Below are 20,421 nucleotides of genomic sequence, written 5' to 3' on the forward strand. Positions count from 1 at the left end.
GTATAGTGGTTAGATCACAGAGGTGGATGTCAGAGAAGCCTGTTTTCTTAATCCTGTAATTTATATCACTGATTTGCTGAGTGGCCTTTATTAATAATAATAATTATAATAAAAAATTCTTAACCTCCCTTCTGTTTCCCATATGTAAAGTTGGATACAGAATATCTACTTTTTTGAAGTGTCTGAAAACTTTGAATGCAGAGTATAGCATATGTTCAAAATAGTATTATTACTTCTTGTAGTATATCCATAATGACCAGCCTCAAGAAGTGAGGGCACATCGGAATAATGGCATTTCCTTTCTGCATGCCTGAAGGCCTTCAGTGCTGTCTCTCGCAAGTAACCAAGGTGTTGGTGTTCTGGCATAATTACAGTACCTGTTACACTTCGGAACTTGCAGCTTAGCAATATGGTTAGTGGAGACCCGCCCCCCCCCCCAACCATCCCCCAAATTTTTTTTTAATTACGGTGGCTGGAGGAGAGTTAGACCTGTTCTCAACACCAGCTGCAACTTATTCAACAAAAGAATCTTAGCTGGATGGTCCCATGTACACAAACTTGTGCAGATTGTTATCTGGTGGCCAGATTAAGCTAGGTAATGAATTCTTCCCATCCCTGGCTGATTCTGTGGTATGATGCATGGCCGGGGCAACACATTCCTACAACTGGTGTACCTGGCAATGGGGAGGAACCCCAGGGCAAGGGGGGGCTTTCGGGAGTAGAGCTGGCATAGAAGCTCCTACAGCGCCCCCCTCACAGGTGGCTGCTATCATTAGGATATGGTTGAGGCTTTCCTGCAGCCCTAGTGATCAGCAGCTGCATATCAACCCCTTGGGGCTTTGGTGGCTGGCATAATTAACAGCAGCCCCAGGGTAGAGAGTGCAAATGTGACTTAGAACCACTTTTCAACCCCCTTCTGAGTTGCCCTCTCAGTTCCAGCCAAAGATCTGGGCCACTTTGTGTGCAGCCTGCATACCACCTCAGCTAAGACTGAGACAGAAGAACCCTTGTGGGCTGCTGGAGCAGGTAGGAGCTCTGCTAAGCTTTACTCAGCTGGAAGTTGCTCTTACACACTGTACATCAGACAAAAGAAACCTGCTGAATTGCGTTCTTGGTGGGATCTGGATATTTTTACTCTGCTCAGTTGAGTGGCTTCAAAATTCACAAAGCTTCTCCTCTCCTCCCCCTCCCCCGCCCCACAGTTATGAACTCCCCAATATCAAAATGCAAATGGGAAGCTAGACATTAATCCCTTTGGCTTTGGTAGAATCCCAGCTCACAGGCACGCCTTATGCTCACCTTAAAAGAGATGCGACTGACATGGAGAGACGCAATTCTTTCATGTTCACAACCACTATAATTTACTCATATCTTACATAGAGATGTTAGTATTTTTATGAACAGCAATGTTAGTAATTATTTAACCTGTCCATGGTACATACTTTATTTGCCTGGGGTCATCAACAGGCTAGGGTCATTTAGAACAGTGGCTTTCAACTTTTTTTCATTTGCAGACCCCTACAATTTTTCAAATGGAGGTGCAGGCCCCTTTGGAGATCTTAGACACAGTCTGCGGACCGCAGGTTGAAAACCACTGTTCTATGTTAATGACAGCCACTCACAGACTCCTTAGACATAATCTGGGGACCCCCAAGTTGAAAAGCACTGTTTTGTGGTGGTGTTGGAAGCAGCAGCCCTGATTTCAGAGTCTGTAGAGAGGACAGGCCCATTCTGATGGTTGATCATACTGAAACCTCGCCTCTCGCACTGCAGAAAGAGGCTGAGAATTAACCAGAAGCCTTGGGGATTTTCTCTTGCTGTTGGGTTATATGGGAAGCAGTCAGGAATACCCATCTAACACCTTACTCAGGAGTTTGGGAAAAGGGTGGTTTTGATTTTTTCAGAACCATTCAATTCACCAAATAGTGTGTTGGCTCATCACTGAAACCCTTCAGCAAACCCACTGTGTTTTGAAAAAGATCAACAAGGGCCCCGTATTTGCCATGAGGCTTTGAATGCTCTAGCCTCAACTAGTTTAATAGGGCTTAGCTAATATGTTTTGCTGCTCTTGAGGTGTGTAATTAATTGGGAATAATTCTCTCTCATGTTATCACTCAGTATTCAACAGTACATTCAGGTAAGGAGGAAGGAAAGCTTAAGACAAAGACCCAACAGAAACTTGCAGTCAGAGAGCTGGTCATTTCAAAGAAGACATGCAGCATGCTTTATGTACCATGTTTTGTAATTTCTAAAATCAAAAGTTTAAGGCTAATGGGGGAGGGCAGGGTGTTGGTTTTGATGAGGGACGGGGAGACAGAGATCAGGTTTCACATGTGGCCCCTCCCTTCTTGGCAACATTTATTTTCCAGTGGTTCAGTCTAATTAATATCAGACCTGCTCAAGCACACCAGCCCTCATTGGACATGTCACTCGTTAATCATGCGACCCTCCTAGCCTTGGGTAATGACCTTGAAAGAATATATCAGCCCATGATGGCGGGAGTGAAGAATTAAATTGTTTCTCTGAGTGCTTATGGTCATTGCTGACAATTTATATGACACAGCTGCCCTAAGCCATCCACGCTGGCCATTGTGTAGTAATCATTTTCCCAGCCAAGAATGGATTGCTGGTCAGACAGTGAGTGGTCCAAGCCATCTTGCATCTTGGTTTTATTTTGGGTCTTATTTCTTTGTTTGAGGGGGAGGGCTAGACACACGGGAAATCCTCAGGAATGTTCTGAGATTGAAAACTCTGGGTGATATTTTTGTTGGCCTTCCATCTCATGCTGTACTCAGCTTTCCCCTCTGGTTTACAGGGTTTACATGGAGGGAGCTTGACAATGACCGAAATAGTAGAAAAAAATTCAAAATCATTATATGGCAGCAGAGACTGTGTGAATGACTAAGGTCCCTGCCTGGATAGGGCTCGTGAGTCCCGGGGAATGTCAGGAAGACCTTACAAAGTGTCCTGTCCTGTGGGGAATCAGGTGGGGACATGTGGTGCTGTGTATTCGGGTAGGAGTGACATTTAGGTAAAATTCTGCCACAAATGTACCATCGTGTATAGATAAATGCATATGTCATTGAAAGTAGACGTGACCGTTGATTATAATGTGAGCCCGCTTGGCTGACACTTGGCATCCCTCTTGAGTGTCAGCAAGTACATTTTAGGAAGCACCCACATGTGGGCTGAAAGGTGAACATCATTTTTTGTTTGCTTGCTTCATTTATGTTAAGGAGTAATGGGGAGATATTTTCCATCTCGAGAGCTGTAATGAGTAAATGGCATGCCTAGTTGTTATGTATTGATAGCTATCTAGTTTCAAACGGATTGAATAATTTGTTACAATTACTGGATTTCATAAATTATAGAAAATACATAGCTGAGGGGCTAAATATCAGATTGCCCTGTTATTGCCATATGTGCTGTTTTTCTCTAAATATAGACAGTCAATAATTATCACTAGAACCATTGCTAAAATCAGAGTGGATCAAGAACAAATAGGAATCTCAGTCTTTATTAACATTTTTTAAATGAAATAAGCCTACTTGTTTATGCCTTCCATAAATTTGGCATTGTGTTTTAGGTCATCTTAATTCAGCCATAAGATTTTGTTCCTGTCCAAAAATATGTATACAAAAAGTTAAATGCATTATCTCAATCTGCAGCATTTTGCAAATCCCAATAGGATATATTTTATTATCCCTAATTTTTGCCAAAATTCCTTCCTAAAAGTAAAGGACAAGAGATTGTGTGTGTTTTCATGGGCGTGCGTATGTGTGTGTGTGTGAGCACATCAGCCTGTTTGTGGTTCAGTGTGGGTACAAGCATCAGTTTGTGCTTGTCAGTGTGTTTACAGGTGTAGTTGTGTGAATCACTGTATTAAATACACGTTCACAGGATTTGCGGGCCAACTATAAAACATTCTGTATCTCTTTCCAGTTTCAAACCTCCTCCGGTTTAGGCATTGCTCTCGTCTCCACAAACAGTATGTGATGGGTTACGGAGGCACATCAGCATCACAAGAGTTGTGAGTTGATCAGGTTCCAAATGGGATGTGTTAAGGAAAGAAGTATTTTCTTTTATCTGTTTGAACTGTGTTGCCTTTTATTATAAGGGAGTATATGTCAGTGCCCAGATTACCTTTTCAGTACTGCTCATTATTTTGTACTCTTCTCTCATGCCGTCTCTTATTCACCTTTGTGTTGACACACTCAAAGAGTTCTGATAGATTAGAGAGGCACAATTTTCCTTGACAGAAATCATGCTGGTTTGTCCTATCATACCATATGTATCCAGGTAGTTTATCATTCTATTTTGATAATTTCAGCCAATTTACTTGAAACTTGGTACAAAGCCTACTGGTCTGTCATTTCTGGAATCACTTCTAGTGGCTTTTTTTTTAAGATAGGTGCATGTGCTACCCTCCAATGCTCTCATATGGTAGCTAATTTTAAGGAGGGATTGCATATTTTTGTTAGCAGATCAGTCACTTCATTCTTAAATTCTTTCAAAACTCGTACCTTGCAATTTATTGCTCCTTAGCTTATCGGTGTGTTCTAGTACCTCTTTTCTTGTCACTTCCATCTTTATATCTTTGAACCTGAAAACAGAACGTCTTGGGTTGCTATTGCTAAAACATCCTCTGTACGTTTGTTACTTGTAGAGGCAGTTATGAAGGTGAGCAGCACCTGCACATAAAACCCATATGTAAAACAATGAGGGATTGCAAGTGGTGAGACTAAGGCAAGGTGACCATGAGGAAAATAGCAGAGCTTGTCAAAACACAGAATTTCTATTTTGTGAAAGATTTTGAGATTTGTTTCCATTTTGATGTGGAACAAACCTGGAACCTTTCCAATTTTTTTATGACGAGAAAGGCCCACCGTGGAATACCCAATAGCCTAGTGGTTAGAGCACTCAACTGGGATTTGGGAGACCCAGTTTTGAGTTCTTGTTGACAGGAAATTGATCTTGGGTCTCTCACGTCCCAGGTGAATGCCCTGTACATCAGGTGACAGAGGCAGTCTTTCACTTGCTTAATCTCTCCTGTTGGAGCTGTTCCACTTGGTATAAATCATTAACTATTCATTGGTCCAGAGAGCTGAAGACTGATGCTATAGTGCTGTGGTGAGGGCACATTGGGCTGGAGAGAGAGTGTCACCACAGAGTAGCCTATACCCTGGCACTGCCTGGGAGGTAACAGACCCAGGAGCTGCTCTGAATCAGGGATAGCAAGGACGTGAACCTCTGATTCCAAGATGAGTGCACTAACCACTGGACTCCTGGCTATTCTGGGGTCTCTGGGTCTCTCATTTTGGCCAGAAAGTCTTTCTTGGACCTGGAACACTCTCCCAACAAACCTTTTTTCTAAATCGATATATTTCCAGGAAAAATTCCAATTTTGATAAATCAGCATTTTCCAGCAGAAAAACATTTTGCTGAAAAATTCCCCAGCAGCTCCAGAAAATAATCTTCTTTTAGTATGGGAGATGTATGACATGAAGCGTAGTCAAGTGGTTAGAGCAGCAGACTGGAATTCTTTTGGATTCCTTTTCTAGCTCTACTACTGACTTCCTATCTCACTCATTGTGAGCAAACAAACATCTCTCTTCCTCAGTTTCCCCATCCCCCTTTGGTTTTGCTTGTGGGCAGAAGGTGTGATAGAAGATTACTAGTGGTGGTGTTTTTTCATTTTTTTCTTCTCTGATATTTTTTCTTTTTAGAAAATCCTAGAAAATGCCATATAGGAAGCTGTTTTAAGAGATGGTTAGGGGTGCAGGTGAATGGGTAAGGACTCAAGAGTCAGGAAATGCCAACATTAGGGCTGCACAGGAAGCCTTACTCTGGCCAGTGTTTTTTGTGCATTACAATACAGTCTTTTTAATTACAGGATCACACACTGTTTCTCAGATAATCCAATATATTATACCAGTTTTTCTACCGCCTTGGATACCATCTTTTAACACCATGTTATACACTGCATTTGATAGACAAACATGGTCCATGGCAGAGTCACAGGAAACTAAACATACCCAACCGACTGCGGATTAGGCATGCAACACAGAGGTATAGTGAAGATTTGCCAGCATATATAGGATCATTAAGATTGCAGCCATATTAGCTTTGAATACTAGCTCTAGCTTTTACTCTTGGGATTAGTGAGCAGGTGTAAAGTCTGTGGGAAGCATCTTTTATCTCCTCTGGGTGGCAGTGGTCTGTGAAGAGGCAAAATTTGGTGTTGAGGAGCAGTCAAATGTTGTTGTTGCCAAAATGCACAGCTTGTGCAGTAGGCTCAATTCTAGCCCTGAGTGGCAGTGTGGGGATCTGAGTTCTCTGTCTTGCAGTAAGGGGCAGAATGGAATCCCTGTACAATCTGATCAACCTTACGTTTACAGAGACTTTTTTATTTTTACAATAATCCTGAGCATCATAATTCAATGTGGATGATGCCTTACCAGTTGGTTAGTTTGTGGCTAGACTTCCCATGAGAAGAGAGCCTTAAATAAACCCTCAATATTGTAACCAAATCAGACTTTATAGTTCATTATTTTTTTTAAAATCAGTTAAAGGGAAAGCAAGCGCACTGCAGGCTCCATTCCCGATGCTACGCTCTCCACAGTGACGTAAGCCTTCTCAGAGAGAGGAGAATATTTTTAATTTATTTATCTTGACAATATCAGGTGGTTCAGTCGCTGGTGTTCTACATTAGCACAGCAAAGCAGCAAGTATATACATATATATTTAGCATTTTTTCTAGTATGTTCAGCTGAAAAGGCTTGGCTTGATTAATATTTTCCGCTGTCCGGTAACCATGGCAATGGGGTCAGCAGATATAATACTTAATTTAATCTTCCGACTGCTTCAGTGTGCATCACCGGTGTCCCGAATAATAGAAAGCCTTTTGCTTCTCTCTCTCTCTCTCTCATTCTGTTGCCTCGTATATTATTATCTTTGCCAGTGGCTCTCTCACGTGACCCAAAAGGAATAAACTGTTTTCTTCATTCAGTATATGCAGCTAAAAAAAAATAATTTCTGAACAACCCTCCCCTCCCAGTGAATCCCCCCGCCCCCACCAAACCACCAGCCAGTCCACCCCCCTCCCCACCACCACTCCAGCAGCCAATCTCCACAGTCTGACAGGGAACGTGGGATGATTCTGAGAGCTTTCATAGCAGAACTGTAAAGGTTTGTGAAACACTCTTCGGCCAAATGAACCCATGTGGATTTTCCTCCCTGTCGCAAACCCCAGGTGATTGGCTAACACAGACTTGATGCCCTGTTTTGCTCTCCAGGTGGGTTAAGTGCATTGCTTTGTCTTCATTTGGCCCAGCTCCCCCTGTTTCTTCTTTATTTTCACTCGCTCTTTCCCTCTAATAATGCCTTCTCTTTTTTTTTATGCTGCCATGTTTTGCACAGTGAACACACCACTTGCTCTTGGCTGGTTCTGGGTATTGGGGCAACCTGCTTTTTGGGTGCTAGGCAGACTTCGTGACAGTAAAAAGCAGACAAAATGCAGTTCCTTTTACGTGTTCAAAGAGTTGCTGTAAATTCTGTAATACAGGCTACCCTGCTTCCTCCCCTGTGCTCAGCAAGAGAGAGAGAAATATTAGCTTGGATTAAAGAGACACTTTCTCCAAGATGGAGAGGCTTTCAAAGGAGGGAGGAACTCCTGAACTCTGGTCATGAGGAATCTGCAGCCCAAATCCTTCTATTTCTGCTTGTTTACTAATTAACTTTTTGTTAGTATTTCTTATTTAGTTTCTTTTTTGATGGCTGAAGTTCAGGGACAGAATAATTTTGAGGGCAGGACAGGTAGACGAGTGATTTTAGTTTTCCTTTTCCCGAGTCAGGGACAGCGAGTTTGTATGTGTCGCTTGTTAATTGTCTTCAGTGTGGTAAAGCACAGAAGGCCAAGAAGAGGCTGTTAAGGTCTCAGCAGAGTTTTCACTCTGATCTTACTCACTGCAGTTTGTCAAAGAATATCAGTCAAGTCATTCTCACCTGGGTGTTGAGTGGCAGCTGGAAGGACTGAGACTTTGAAAGAGCCAAAGTTCATTGCATCAGCGCAGGTCTGAACACTGATCTGTTAGCACGCTTGGTCCCAGCAGCTCGTCCTGTGAGGGAACAAAACTCCCTTTTGGTCTCTGAGGAATACTCTTGGCTTTTCCCTTTACCCTAATCACATTGCCATGACTTTGATAATGTAAGCGGGTTTGAAAACATCATTAACCAAAACCAGAACCCAGGCCAGTTCAGCTGCCCAAGTCCCTCCCACAGTAGGAGTGGCCAGTCCTTTCTAATAGCTGCATTCTTTATTCCTTTGAAATTCATAAAGAAGCTGCTATTTTCGCAGTACTGTGAAATTTCGAAGCACTCTCTAAAGTGCTAAGCATTCTTTTTATAGTTGAACTCATTTGCTCTTCATTTGTTAATACGGTTCTTTCTGTTTGACACATCTGATGTTCCGTCCCAGGATATTTGAACATCCCTCTCTTCTGGGGGATGATCCTGCCCTTACTTCCACGGGTGAAGAGGGTGCCTTACAGTAAAACTGCCCTGGGCTTGCCTCAGGGAATGGGGAGGCTGGACTTTGTGAGGCATACAGAGTAGAAGCACTGTCACATGGTGGCAGAACCGTGCTCTTTGGGGACTCTCTCTTAAGCATCACAGACAAATAAAGGACATTGTGCGTACATGTGACTGCACTGGCACAGACTTGCTGCCGCCTATTCATGACCGTGTGTATTTGTGATTGCTATCTTGAGATTAACAGACAGCACTGCACATGTTTGTGACTGAAGCCACATGCATGTTCAAGAAGTCAGGGGAAAACGTGGGCAGTGGTCAGAACCGTGTGCTCACAGTGTGATGTTTGAAGATATTTCTTTTGGTTCAACAACCAAATGAATCAATGCTATGATGATGGGTGCTATCGAAAACCTTACCATAGATAGAAAACATGAAACAGTGCATTTATGGATAGTTATTTTATATCTTAGATATTGTTATGAGGCAAGATACCAAAGGATGAGTAACTTTAACGCCTTGACAGTTTAGTAATTCCTTAGAAATGTATGGCCTATCGGTGGTGGTATGGTTTGGTAACCAAAGGAAGTGAACATTTTAAATACATTTAGTGGGCATTTTTCATCTTGGAGGACTTGACAACCAATCAGAATGACAAGGTGAGGGAGGTATTTTCTTTTAGTGGACCAACTTCTGTCTCTCCTTGTCTCTCTAATATCCTGGGACCAACACAGCTAGGACTATACTGCACAGAGCCAGTCAGAAAGGCCATGCTCCGACTTCTAAAGCAGCATGTCAGGGGTTTTAATGCTCTTTCCTCAACCTTTCTTTACTAACTTTAACACCTGGTGGAAAATCAGCACACAGCGATAACCTGGTACGTCCGGGAGGCACAATTAGTAAAGTAAACAATAGTTTATTGTGCAGAAAAAAGTACTGTTATTTTCTGTAACCCAAAGAAAGAATTTTGTTCAGCTGTAATGGGTCACTTTTACCTCAGTTGAGAATGAGTTGCTTTTTTATGAAGTGTTGCCTCATGCCAAACACAGGAGGACATAAGGCAAGATGGTTCTCCCTAAAGTAGCAGCTCATCAGCTGAATGAACTTCCATTCCAAAGAGGCTTTTCTTTCAAATTTGTTTTAATTTTTCTAATTAATTTTGAGAGCTCTTTGAGATTTTCCATTTTGTTCACAGTTTGATTCTTGCTCTGAGGTGTTCTCAATAAATGCCATGGAATCTTCAGCAGAATTCTTTCATTTAAAGGATCCTTCGAAAGAGACTCCAATTCTCTTTAATTTAGATGCGTTCTCTGATTGTCAGTTTCATTCACAGTATTGGCTTGATTAATGACTGATAGCTATAAATTGTAGAAATTGTATAAATAAGTAAATCTGTGTAAATGTAGGAACCACATACTGTTATGGTGGAATTATTCTGGGGAATTTCTCTGGCCTGTGTTCTACAGGAGGTCAGACTACATGATCACAATGGTCCCTTCTGGTCTTGGAATCTAGGAATCTATGGTATAAGTTTTAAGGATGTGATCTCACCACGGACACTCACATATCTTGTATCTTCCACATACTTTACAAGAAAGCTGTTCTGGAAACATTTTTTAAATATATTGTTACTTTTTCTTGTATCCTCCTACCTATAAACCTAACTGCCTGAACACCCATGAGCCCAACTAAGGGAGAGAAAAATTAAAACTATTATATTTAAAATGCCTCTAAACATTACCTAAATGTTTGTTAAAAAGTCTCAGTTTTAAAGTCATATGTCTCAGCCTACCTGTGCTTTGGAGCAAATACTGTAGCCATTGGCAAGACAGAGTTTCCTCTTTCATGGGACAGATGCTCCAATTTCTAGTCGTGATGAGTAATGAGATACTGTCCTTAAACCTCACTGGTGCTGGACTGACTCTTCCCAACCTGCACATCAGGTGACTGCAATTTTGGGAGAAAAGTCCATACCTGGGGGAAGGAGGGAATGTTTCTCTGGCAGTTTTTACGTGTGTGCGCGCGCATGCTTGTGTGCACGGGTGTTTAATGTCAACTTCTGAAGCTTCTTGGAAGTTTGTAATGTTAGAATATGTTGCAGTGAGGATTGGGGGGAATGGGCCGAGTGCAGGTGAGGCAGTCAAAGGTGCATGATAAATGCCGTTTGCTACATAGCTCTGAAATTAATCACCTGGATATCATCACACACATGCTGAGTTTGTATAAATATAACATATATAAATAGATCTCCATAGACAGATACACACCCATGTGTGTTGATCTATCTTTATATTTATGCCATAGCAATGGGATCTGACGTGCTAATCCCAAAATATATAGGAGAAAAATGTCTGTTCTGTAGTGTGAAATAAACAAATACCCTCCTACACTTCAGTGATCTCTTGTCATTCATCTGCTACTTGGTCTAAAAATAAACAGCCAAACATACACACATTATTTATGTATATATGTTAGATTGTTTTATAAACAATACTTTGATTGTATGGCTATTATATATTATTATTATTCTATATAATATAAAACCTAAGCAAAACCAAACATACAGCCTAATACATTTTAAGATAGCCATAAAATCAAAGTATTGTTTATAAAACAGAGGCTGTCTGATGCGTCTGTAGCACAAACATGTACTCTCACTACCTTCTGTTGGGTTACCTCCACCCTTCCCACACCCTCTTGCCCAGTGCCTTTTCTCCTTCTGGTGGTGTCTTCTTAAGGCTGGATCCTGTTCCCACTGAATCCAGTGGAACTTTTAATAGCTACTTTCAAGGGAGCATGATCTATATGGTGGTTCTGGCATGGACTCTTTCTCTTATTTGTCTGTAACATGCTATACACATCTATCATGCTGTATAAATAGTATGAGAATTTGAGGGTGCTTCCTGCTAATCACAGCCCTGATCTGTGGTGTGAGAGGGGGACCTTTGCACTCACATGGAAACCCACCGATGTCAGCCAGGCTCCACGAGGGGCAAGGGTCTCACCAACATAGATCTGATTGCAGGGCTGGGGCCCAGGACCTTGAGCTAGATACATTTGGAATGCAAAGGTCAAAGAGTTCACCAAAACCAGGTTCCTACGGTGTGAGCAGGAAGCTTCCTCAAGTTTTCATTATTATACTGACATTTGATATTAAAAATTCAAATTTGAACCAAAACAGAAGAAAGCCCTTCTCCTTGTCCTAGGAAAGTGACATTGTTTAAAACAAACGTCAATAAAATCTTTGTGGTTCTTCTTCCTCCCTCCTATCAACCACCTTCTCTCTGCCTGCATTTTCCATCTGCTCTCCATCCCCACTTCCTTCCCATGGCGCAGCCAGCTTCTGTTCCCCAGAAATGCTGTCAGCTATGGTTCTTTTATATTGATTGTTAAAATGGACCCGAGAGGGAGGAGCTGGGATTCTCCCAAGGTAACCATGTAAACACATCACTGCAGTTGTGGGGCTGGAGCCCTGCTGGCCCGTGGGGATGGAAGGTGGGTGAGGGCAGAGCCATTTGAGGAAGGACCTGGTCCTGATCTCATACTGGCAAAACGCTCTTGATTTCAGTGGGAGGACTGGGCCAGAGGAGGGAAATGAGTGAAAGGGGCTTGAAACACCTTCCTGACTGTGATTTGACAACCCCATTCTCTTGACTCTTGTATTGGGCATTTTTATGCTTAAGCTGGTGGGAGTGAGAGGTTGAGATGGCATCTTAATTGCTGGCAAACAGCTTGAAAATTCTAACTACAGGAGCCAATTAGAGAAAAAGGTCTGTAATAATTAATCAGAGTAGACAGATTTGCATATTCAAAGTGATTGTGCGTATCAAACTTCCAGGTGGAATCAGCATGCCGGGAATTGCATAACTAGAGAAGAACTGTTCACCTAGAGTTCAGTGGCTGTACAGCAGTCCTGTGTTCTGATTGGCTGAGACAATTTCATTTCATTATATTTAATAACACATAGTGGAAACGGGTTGACACCTTGGCAGGTGCAAACACTAACTCCTGCGCAGGGTTCCCAGGCAGAGCACACTGCAAGCAGCCACGTGCAAAACACCGGCCAGCCTGCGTAGCTATCGCCATTTACACACTGGAAATGGAGACCCAGAGAGCGACTTGTCCAAGGGCCCAAACAGCGTCCGAGGCCAGTGCCTCACCACTAGACAGTCCTTTTCCCTTGCATCTTGTGGGGCAGCCGCACCCTTGGCGGTGGGGGGGGGTTGAGCTCTCCCCGTTCCTGGGGTTCTCCCCAGTGTAAGATGTGATCGGGTCTCTTTAGGTGTTGATCAGCAGAGTGCCCTTGGCACGTTCTCAGTCAGCACAGCCTCCAGACACAGAGATCCCAGGCCTTCTCTGACCAGCCAGCTCTGGAATTCCTGGCCATAGTGAAGGGAAAATCCCCACTTCTGGGCAGACCTTTACTGGGGCTTGGCAGCCCTGCCCTCCACAGCCACGTGCAGAAAGTGACATACCCTGATCCAGAATCAATGTACCCTTTGCGCATATGCAGCCACATTTGTACCCCCGTTCCTCCCACACACACTGGCCACGTACAGCCAAGCTTTCTCACATCCCCTCCTTTCCCACATATACCACAGCCGCATGCTTGAACCTCTGCACACACACCTCATCCCCTCGTACCCACATTTGCATACACAATTCCCCAACACCACACACATGCCTTCCAAATATGCATTTTAATATGGCTAAATGTATACATGTACATCTAGGATCAAAGAACATAGGCCATACTTACAGGAGGGCAGTGACTCTGAAAAAGATCTGGGGTCATGGGGAATAACCACCTGAACTTGAGCTCCCAGTGTGATGCTGTGGCCAAAAGAGCCTAGTATGCGTAAACAGGGAAATCTTCAGTAGAAGGAGAGAGGTTATTTTACCTCTATATTTGGCACTGGTGTGACTGCTGCTAGGATAATGTGTCCAGTTCTAGTGTCCACAATTCAAGAAGGAGGTTGACAAGTTGGAGAGGATTCAGAGAAGAGCCAGGAGAATGATTAAAGGATTAGAAACCTGCCTTAGATTGAGCTCCTTGAACATATGTAGATATATATTTAGAGCATCTGCATTTAGATAGCAAAAGAGGAGGTTAAGGGGGTGACTTGATTACAGTCTGTAAGTATCTATAATACTTAATATTTTGAGGAACAAAGATTGAAGAATGGGCTCTTCAATTCATCAGAGAAAGATATAATGTGATCCAAGGGCTGGAAGATGAAGGTAGAAAAATTCAGACTGGAAATAAGATGTAAACGTTTAATAGTGAGAATAATTAACCATTGGACCAATTTACCAAGGGTCTCCATCACAGACACTCTTTTTCTAGACTATATGCTGTACATTATTTTTGAGGTTGTTCTATGACCTGTGCCAGCTGATGGGGGGGGGGGGGGCACAACCCTGGAACAGCTTGAGTCACACCTCCCTCCCTCACCCCGGAAAGCTGCAGCTCCTCCCTGCAGCTTCCAGCTGTTCCACCTGCCTCTTCCTGCCTGGCACAGCTCGCTGATACAGCTGCCCCTCAGGGAGGAGGCCTGGCCGCACCGTGTGACTGAGCAATTGGGGGGGGGGGGCACATGACCCGAGATGCCCCCCCATGCATTGCCTCTGGCCTGTGCTAATCAGGAGGTCAGACTTAGACGATCACAATGCTCCCTTCTGGCCTTGGAAGCTATGACTCTGTGAAGTATATCCACCCTTACATACACCCCCCTTGCTTCTGACCACATGCACCTATGCCTGCGTAAATCTCTCATACACACAAGTTTGCATATGCACCATCCACACACACCTACATGTGCATCCACCTCACCACACCACACATCTGTATACATATGTGCACATCAGTGATTCCCACACACATACATGCAGTACAACACTGCCTGACATACCATATACAGACACACCTGCATGTCACTGAACATACACACTGTGTAAATGTGCATATCACACTTCATGTGCGCACACACTCGCAGCTGATTCATTGCTGCACCTCTTTGCCTAGTTTTCTTGGGAAATCTTGGTGCAGTGAGTTTGTTCATCCTCAACTCAGACTGTTTTGAAGCTCAGTGGAGCTGTGTAAAATGCTGAATGTTCAGTAATCTGTTCCACTCGCCCTAAGGCTTTCTATTCCAGGGAAACTCTGGTGTGAAGAGAGTGTGAATCAGCTGAACATCATGGCTATTGCATTTGTAGTTTCATGCTACCCTCTTTCAAGCAAGTAGATACAAGTTGCCGGTTGTACCAATTAACATCCCAGCAATAAATGGCTGAAAAATCTGAAGGAATGGAGCTGTTGTTCTTGGGTGGGTGGGTGGCAGGAGGCTGCAAGTCCCAGCTCCTCTCTCCAGCTGTTCAGCAGTTTATGAATGCAGCACCATACTTTGGAATTTATAGGCTAGCAGAGTTTCATAAATCAGCTATGTGTGCTCAGCGTGTGATACTCTGCAAATTCTAAACTAATATGTCGCTCCTTTTCTTTGTGGCATCATGTTTATGGAAAGTTTCCATCAATTGTATGCTAAATGCCTGCAGCACAGATAAAGAGAGACGATGATGAACAATTATAAAGCAAATATTAAAAAATAGTAAAAAACGATGAGGAAACAAATCACTGTCACTACTTCTTTAAAGAGACTGCATTTAGAAACCGTTATTGAATCTCCTGTGACCATCTGCGGACAGTTTCAGCACCTCGCACTTGCCTTGGTGGGACACCTGAGGAAGAAGAGCCATTTGTAGAAGCCAGTATGTTCATGAGTAACACTGCAGTGGTGCAGTCATGTAGGGCCTGACCCTTTCTTGCCTCTGTGTCCTTGTGGATTGAGATCAGTGGGAGCTTTTGTGTCCAAGGAATGTGGGATCGCATCCAGAGTTCTCAACAGTGTCTGCATTTTTCAGAAACAAGGCCCCCGGGTCATGCCACCAGAGCAGGATGAGTTGATCAGAGGTCACGGTCAGGGCAGGAAGCACAGCCATGGCTGTGGCTTGGGGGGCAAGGGGTGGGTCTCAGAGGACATCCCCCGGCCACTGGAGCCAGGAACTGTTTAGTGGCCATGCTAGTCAGTGACTCCACTGATATTCTGGGATTTGTCAGTGAATTGAAGCAGCAGATCTCAGCCATGAAAAACTGCTGTTGTGTTCAATATACATCTTAGATTTTTAGGTTACTTCATGTTTGCTTGTAGTATATGAAAAATCTGCTAAGTATTTTACTTCTTGGGTGTGACGGCTGAGTATGCCTCGTGCACTTTGTTACGGTGTTTCTGTATTTTGTTTTAAAATCAGTTTTATGTTCAGAAACTACTGTGTTATGTAACATCAGGATCTCCCAGAGAGAGAGAGAGATGGGGGCAGGAGTCAAGTAGCTAACAAGGAACCTGCAGACAATACAAGTATTAATGGATCACAGTTCTCAGAGTTTTGCCATTGACTTAAATGGGACTGGGTTTCACCCACAGACACTGCAGCCAGTCATGGTGACAAAAGATGTACAGGCCATGCTCATATATGCCTACCACACCCCGTGTAACCCCTGATTGACTGACCCCTTCTCTCCTCAGTCCATGGGAACACTGGGCCCATTTCATCCAAAGATCTATCACAGACTAACCAAATTTCCATAAATTCCTCTGATTAGTTGTTTCTGGTTGGCCACTAATTCTCGTAAGCAGTACGATTCTAGAAATACAGAGCTCTTCATGGACAGGTGCATCCTCTCTGCTCAGGGCTGTTTGATCTAAGATGAAAGAAAAAACATGGTCAGTGAAGAAGTGATGGGGCTTTTGGTGTGTGGGACAGGAGACCTGGGTAGAATTCTCTCTCTAGCCCCACAGGTGTGTATGGAACCCTACAGAGAAATTAAACACATAATAAAAGTCCTTACCCTCTGGAGCCCGTTTGTGTGAATAATACAATAGCACTCCGAAGCCCCAATAAAATCCAGGCCCCATTTGTGCTGGGCACTGTACAAACACCTAGAACGTGGCTGCCTGTGCCCTGAAGCTCTGACAAGTCTAAGATCAAGAAGAAAAATCTGAAGGAACAAGGAATAGGTACAAGGGCCTCACAGAGGGGTGAGGGTGAGGATATGTCCACAGCTGGCTTGTCCAGTGTTGTTTTTAAGTGTTATTGTTTAGGTCTAAGGCTCATCCATTTTTTTTTATTTTGAACTGTGCCTTTATTAACAAAAATGTGTGATAACTTTAGCCATTTTCTGCCTTTGTTTATGGTTTTCACTCGTGTTTTTGTTTGTTTTTAGCCATTTTCCCTTTTGAGGTGTTTTTAGTTATATTTAACCATAGCGTTTTCTGTATTTTTTAAAATTATTTGTAACTTTTACTTTTACTTTTTTCTGGGCAGGCGGAGATGGTAGACGGAAGACTCCAGTTGTTTTCCCTTTGATTGCTAGGGCTAAGGCTGAGGAAGCAGTCAGGGAGCAGGGAGGGAGTGGTCTGTGTCAGAAGGCTCACCGGAAGGTCTGGGGGTGGGGTTAGAAGGAAGAGAGTGGGTCTGAGAAGTGCCTGCCTGTCATCTCCAGTTAGTCGGATGTTTCTATAAAATACAGTCGCTGTAAAAGCAGCACTTCTGCTGTGTCTGTTTCTTTTTTCAGCCACATCTCCATTAGCTGAGAGAACCCTTGGAGGCAGCCCCTCCATCCTTCTAGGCATTTGCTTTACGTAAACCAGCCAGCAGACCGCTCTGTTAGTATTGATGTAGACATTACCACAAATCGCCACTTAGGGACCTGAAAGAATTGACTAACTGGTTTCAGATCCAATACACATAACTTGATCAGACGCAAAGTTTAAGTACACTTGCAGGCGTGCCAACTGCACCTACACGGGAAGTGACTCTTCTGTGCACTGGTTAAAGAGGCCCTGAGGGGAAACCATGAAGAAATAAAGATCTGGGGTTAAGACATTTACTACAGTGGTTTTAAGATGGAGTTAGTCTGAGTATGAAAAAGTAAAACATCAGCGTGCTCTAGGAGACACATTCTGTCCTATACAGGCTGGTTTTAATTCTTGTGAACACTTAATAAAACTCTCTTTGGTTCAGGTTGTTGTCACTGTTACAGCAGCTCTGGGATCCTGGAGTCGTGTGGCCTGATTCTTATTTACATTGAGGCCGCTTTAGGCCTTTCTGGCACTGACCGCCACTTTCAGGCCCCTTTCCACCGCTAGCATGGTGTGAAGGGGGGTCAGATCACCTGGGAAACAAGTGACCTCCCCTTGCAGAAAAGTCTCAACTGTTCAACGTGTCACGTCTTCCTCCATCTGTCTATCAGGCTGTCAGAGAGCAAGATCGCACTGGACGTCTGTGTTGACTACAGCTCTACCCCGTTATAACGCTGTCCTCGGAAGCAGGGGTGGCTCCACACCCCAGCACGGCAAATGCATGCTTGGGGCGGCATGCCACGGGGGGCGCTGTGCCGGTCACCGGGAGGGCAGCAGGCGGCTCCGGTGGACCTCCCGCAGGCGTGCCTGCAGAGGGTCCGCTGGTCCCGCGCGGCTTCGGTGGAGCATCTGCAGGCGCGCCTGCGGGAGGTCCATCGGAGCCGCGGGACTGGCGACCAGCAGAGCGCCCCCCACGGCGTGCTGCCCTGCTTGGGGTGGCAAAATGTCTAGAGCCGCCCCTGTTCAGAAGCCAAAAAATCTTACTGTGTTACAGGTGAAACCGCGTTATATTGAACTTGCTTTGATCCGCCGGAGTGCGCAGCCCCGCCCCCCGGAGCGCTGCTTTACCGCGTTCTATCCGAATTTGTGTTATATCGGGAGGCGTTGTATTGGGGTAGAGGTGTATTTTCTGGAAACTGACTATGGGAAGGCCAGTGAGCAAGCTCGGAGCTGAATGGAGATGGAGAATGGAGTTCTTGCAGGTCAGGGTGTAGGTCCATTGATGGTGCTGTATGCAGGGAGCTCTGTAGGGAATAAACATGGAAGTTGATTTCCAGTCAGCCCCTGAACCTGGCACAGTAATGCTGACAGGAGGCTCATGTCTCTGATGGTTCCATGGAATGATATAAATCACATGCAAAGGGTGGCACATCTCTTCTTTTGATTACTGGAATCTATTCCAATGAGCCAATGATTTTTTTGCCCGAAGTTGAGGTATGCAATGAAAGAGAGTTGATAAAATTATATTCAGGAACTTTGGGGAAGACTTCTAGCACCAGCTTTCTGCCTGACCAGAGGTGATAGGTCAGCACTCTAAACCCCTGGTAGCTCTATGAAAGAGCAAGAAAGGATGCACTGGTGGGAAGTGACCAGAACCCACAGTCCCTGGGAGGGATGAGTATGGGAAGCTCCTGAGTTCAGAAGGAGGCAACTAGAAGAACCTCTTCAGCCTTCATTCTCTAGCTCCTATCTAGACAATCTCATCTTCTAGCGAGTGATAGGCCTCATTGGAAACAATGAATGAGAATACACTGGTGCTTGTGTGTGTTAAGTCTAAAGCATGAATAACCTCTCCATTTGTATGCTCTAGGACTAGCTGTTCCAAGAAGCAATCATTTAAGTTGTTAAGAGATTGCTTTTATACACTTTGTCCCAATAGGACATTTGACCAGTTTATATGCAAATAGCTGAATTGACCTTGTATTCTTTATTCTGCTCAACACTGCCTACTCAATATCCTTTTCTGGCTTTGGTTTGGTGGTATAACAAGACTAGTTATTTACATCCATACAAATTCTACGGTGTAGTACTTTGCATTGAGAAATGTGATTTCATTAAATTCTATGGACTTTTTAAAGTGTAGCACTGTCCACCTCTATGTCTGACTTTGCCCTTCCTGTAAAGTCTATAGCCAGATATTAGAGTAACCCATTCTTTTTGTCTTTCTGTTGTGTTTTATAAATGCCTATTAAGCCAGGGGCCTCTTCCATTGCCAGGCATTCTAGCTCACCTATTGTTGCTTTTAAGTAGGGCTGTCAATTAATTGCAGTTAACTCACGTGATTAACTCAAAAAAATTATTTGTGATTTAAAAAATTAATTGTGATGAATCGCAGCTTTAATCACACTGTTAAACAATAGAATACCAATTAAAATTTATTAAATATTTTGGATGTTTTTCTACATTTTCAAATATATTGATTTCAATTACAACACAGAATACAAAGTGTACAGTGGTCACTTTATATTACTTTTGATTACAAATATTTGCTCTGTAAAAATGACAAAAAAAAGAAATAGTATTTTTCAATTCACCTCAGACAAGAACTGTAGTGCAATCTCTTTATCGTGAAAGTGCAACATATAAATATAGATATTTTTTGTTACATTTTTTGGTTACATAACTGCACTTCATAACAAAACAATGTAAAACTTCAGAGTCTACAAGTCCACTCAGTCCTACTTCTTGTTCAGCCAATCGCTCAGACAAACAAGTTTGTTTACATTTATGGGAGATAATGCTGCCCACTTCTTATTTACAATGTCACCTGAAAATGAGAACAGGCATTCACATGACACTTTTGTAGCTGGCATTGCAAGGTATTTATGTGCCAGATATGGTAAACATTCATATGCCTCTTCATGCTTCGACCACCATTCCAGAGGACTTGCTTCCATGTTGATGATGCTTATTTTTAAAAAAAATCTATTAATTAAATTTGTGACTGAACTCCTTGGAGGAGAATTGTATGTCTCCTGCTCCAAGGTTTTACCCGCTTTCTGCCATATATTTTGTGTTATGGTAGTCTCAGATGACGACCCAGTATATGTTGTTTGATTTAAGAACACTTTCACTGCAAATTTGACAAAACACAAAGAAATATCAGATTTCTAAAGATAGTTACAGCACTCAAGCCAACGTTTAACAATCTGAAGTGTCCTCCAAAATCTGAGAGGGACAAGGTGTGGAACAT

The 20,421-nt window shown here is 43.3% G+C and overlaps 1 protein-coding gene across 4 annotated transcripts in view; it reads left to right on the forward strand.

The window, feature by feature from the left end:
• Window positions 1-20,421, forward strand: part of ZFHX3 (zinc finger homeobox 3) — a 1,205,541-nt gene that overhangs the window by 548,238 nt on the left and 636,882 nt on the right. The window contains exon 1 of one of the 4 annotated variants that reach the window (XM_039503285.1): window positions 1,006-1,026. The exons of the other annotated variants lie outside the window; for them this stretch is intronic. The gene's annotated coding sequence lies outside the window, so the exon portion shown is untranslated. Of the gene's footprint in view, window positions 1-1,005; window positions 1,027-20,421 lie in introns of those variants that run through there. 4 annotated transcript variants of the gene reach the window in all.

Source organism: Mauremys reevesii, linkage group 16 (assembly GCF_016161935.1).
Source record: "Mauremys reevesii isolate NIE-2019 linkage group 16, ASM1616193v1, whole genome shotgun sequence".
In the NCBI taxonomy this organism is placed as follows: Eukaryota; Metazoa; Chordata; order Testudines; family Geoemydidae; genus Mauremys; species Mauremys reevesii.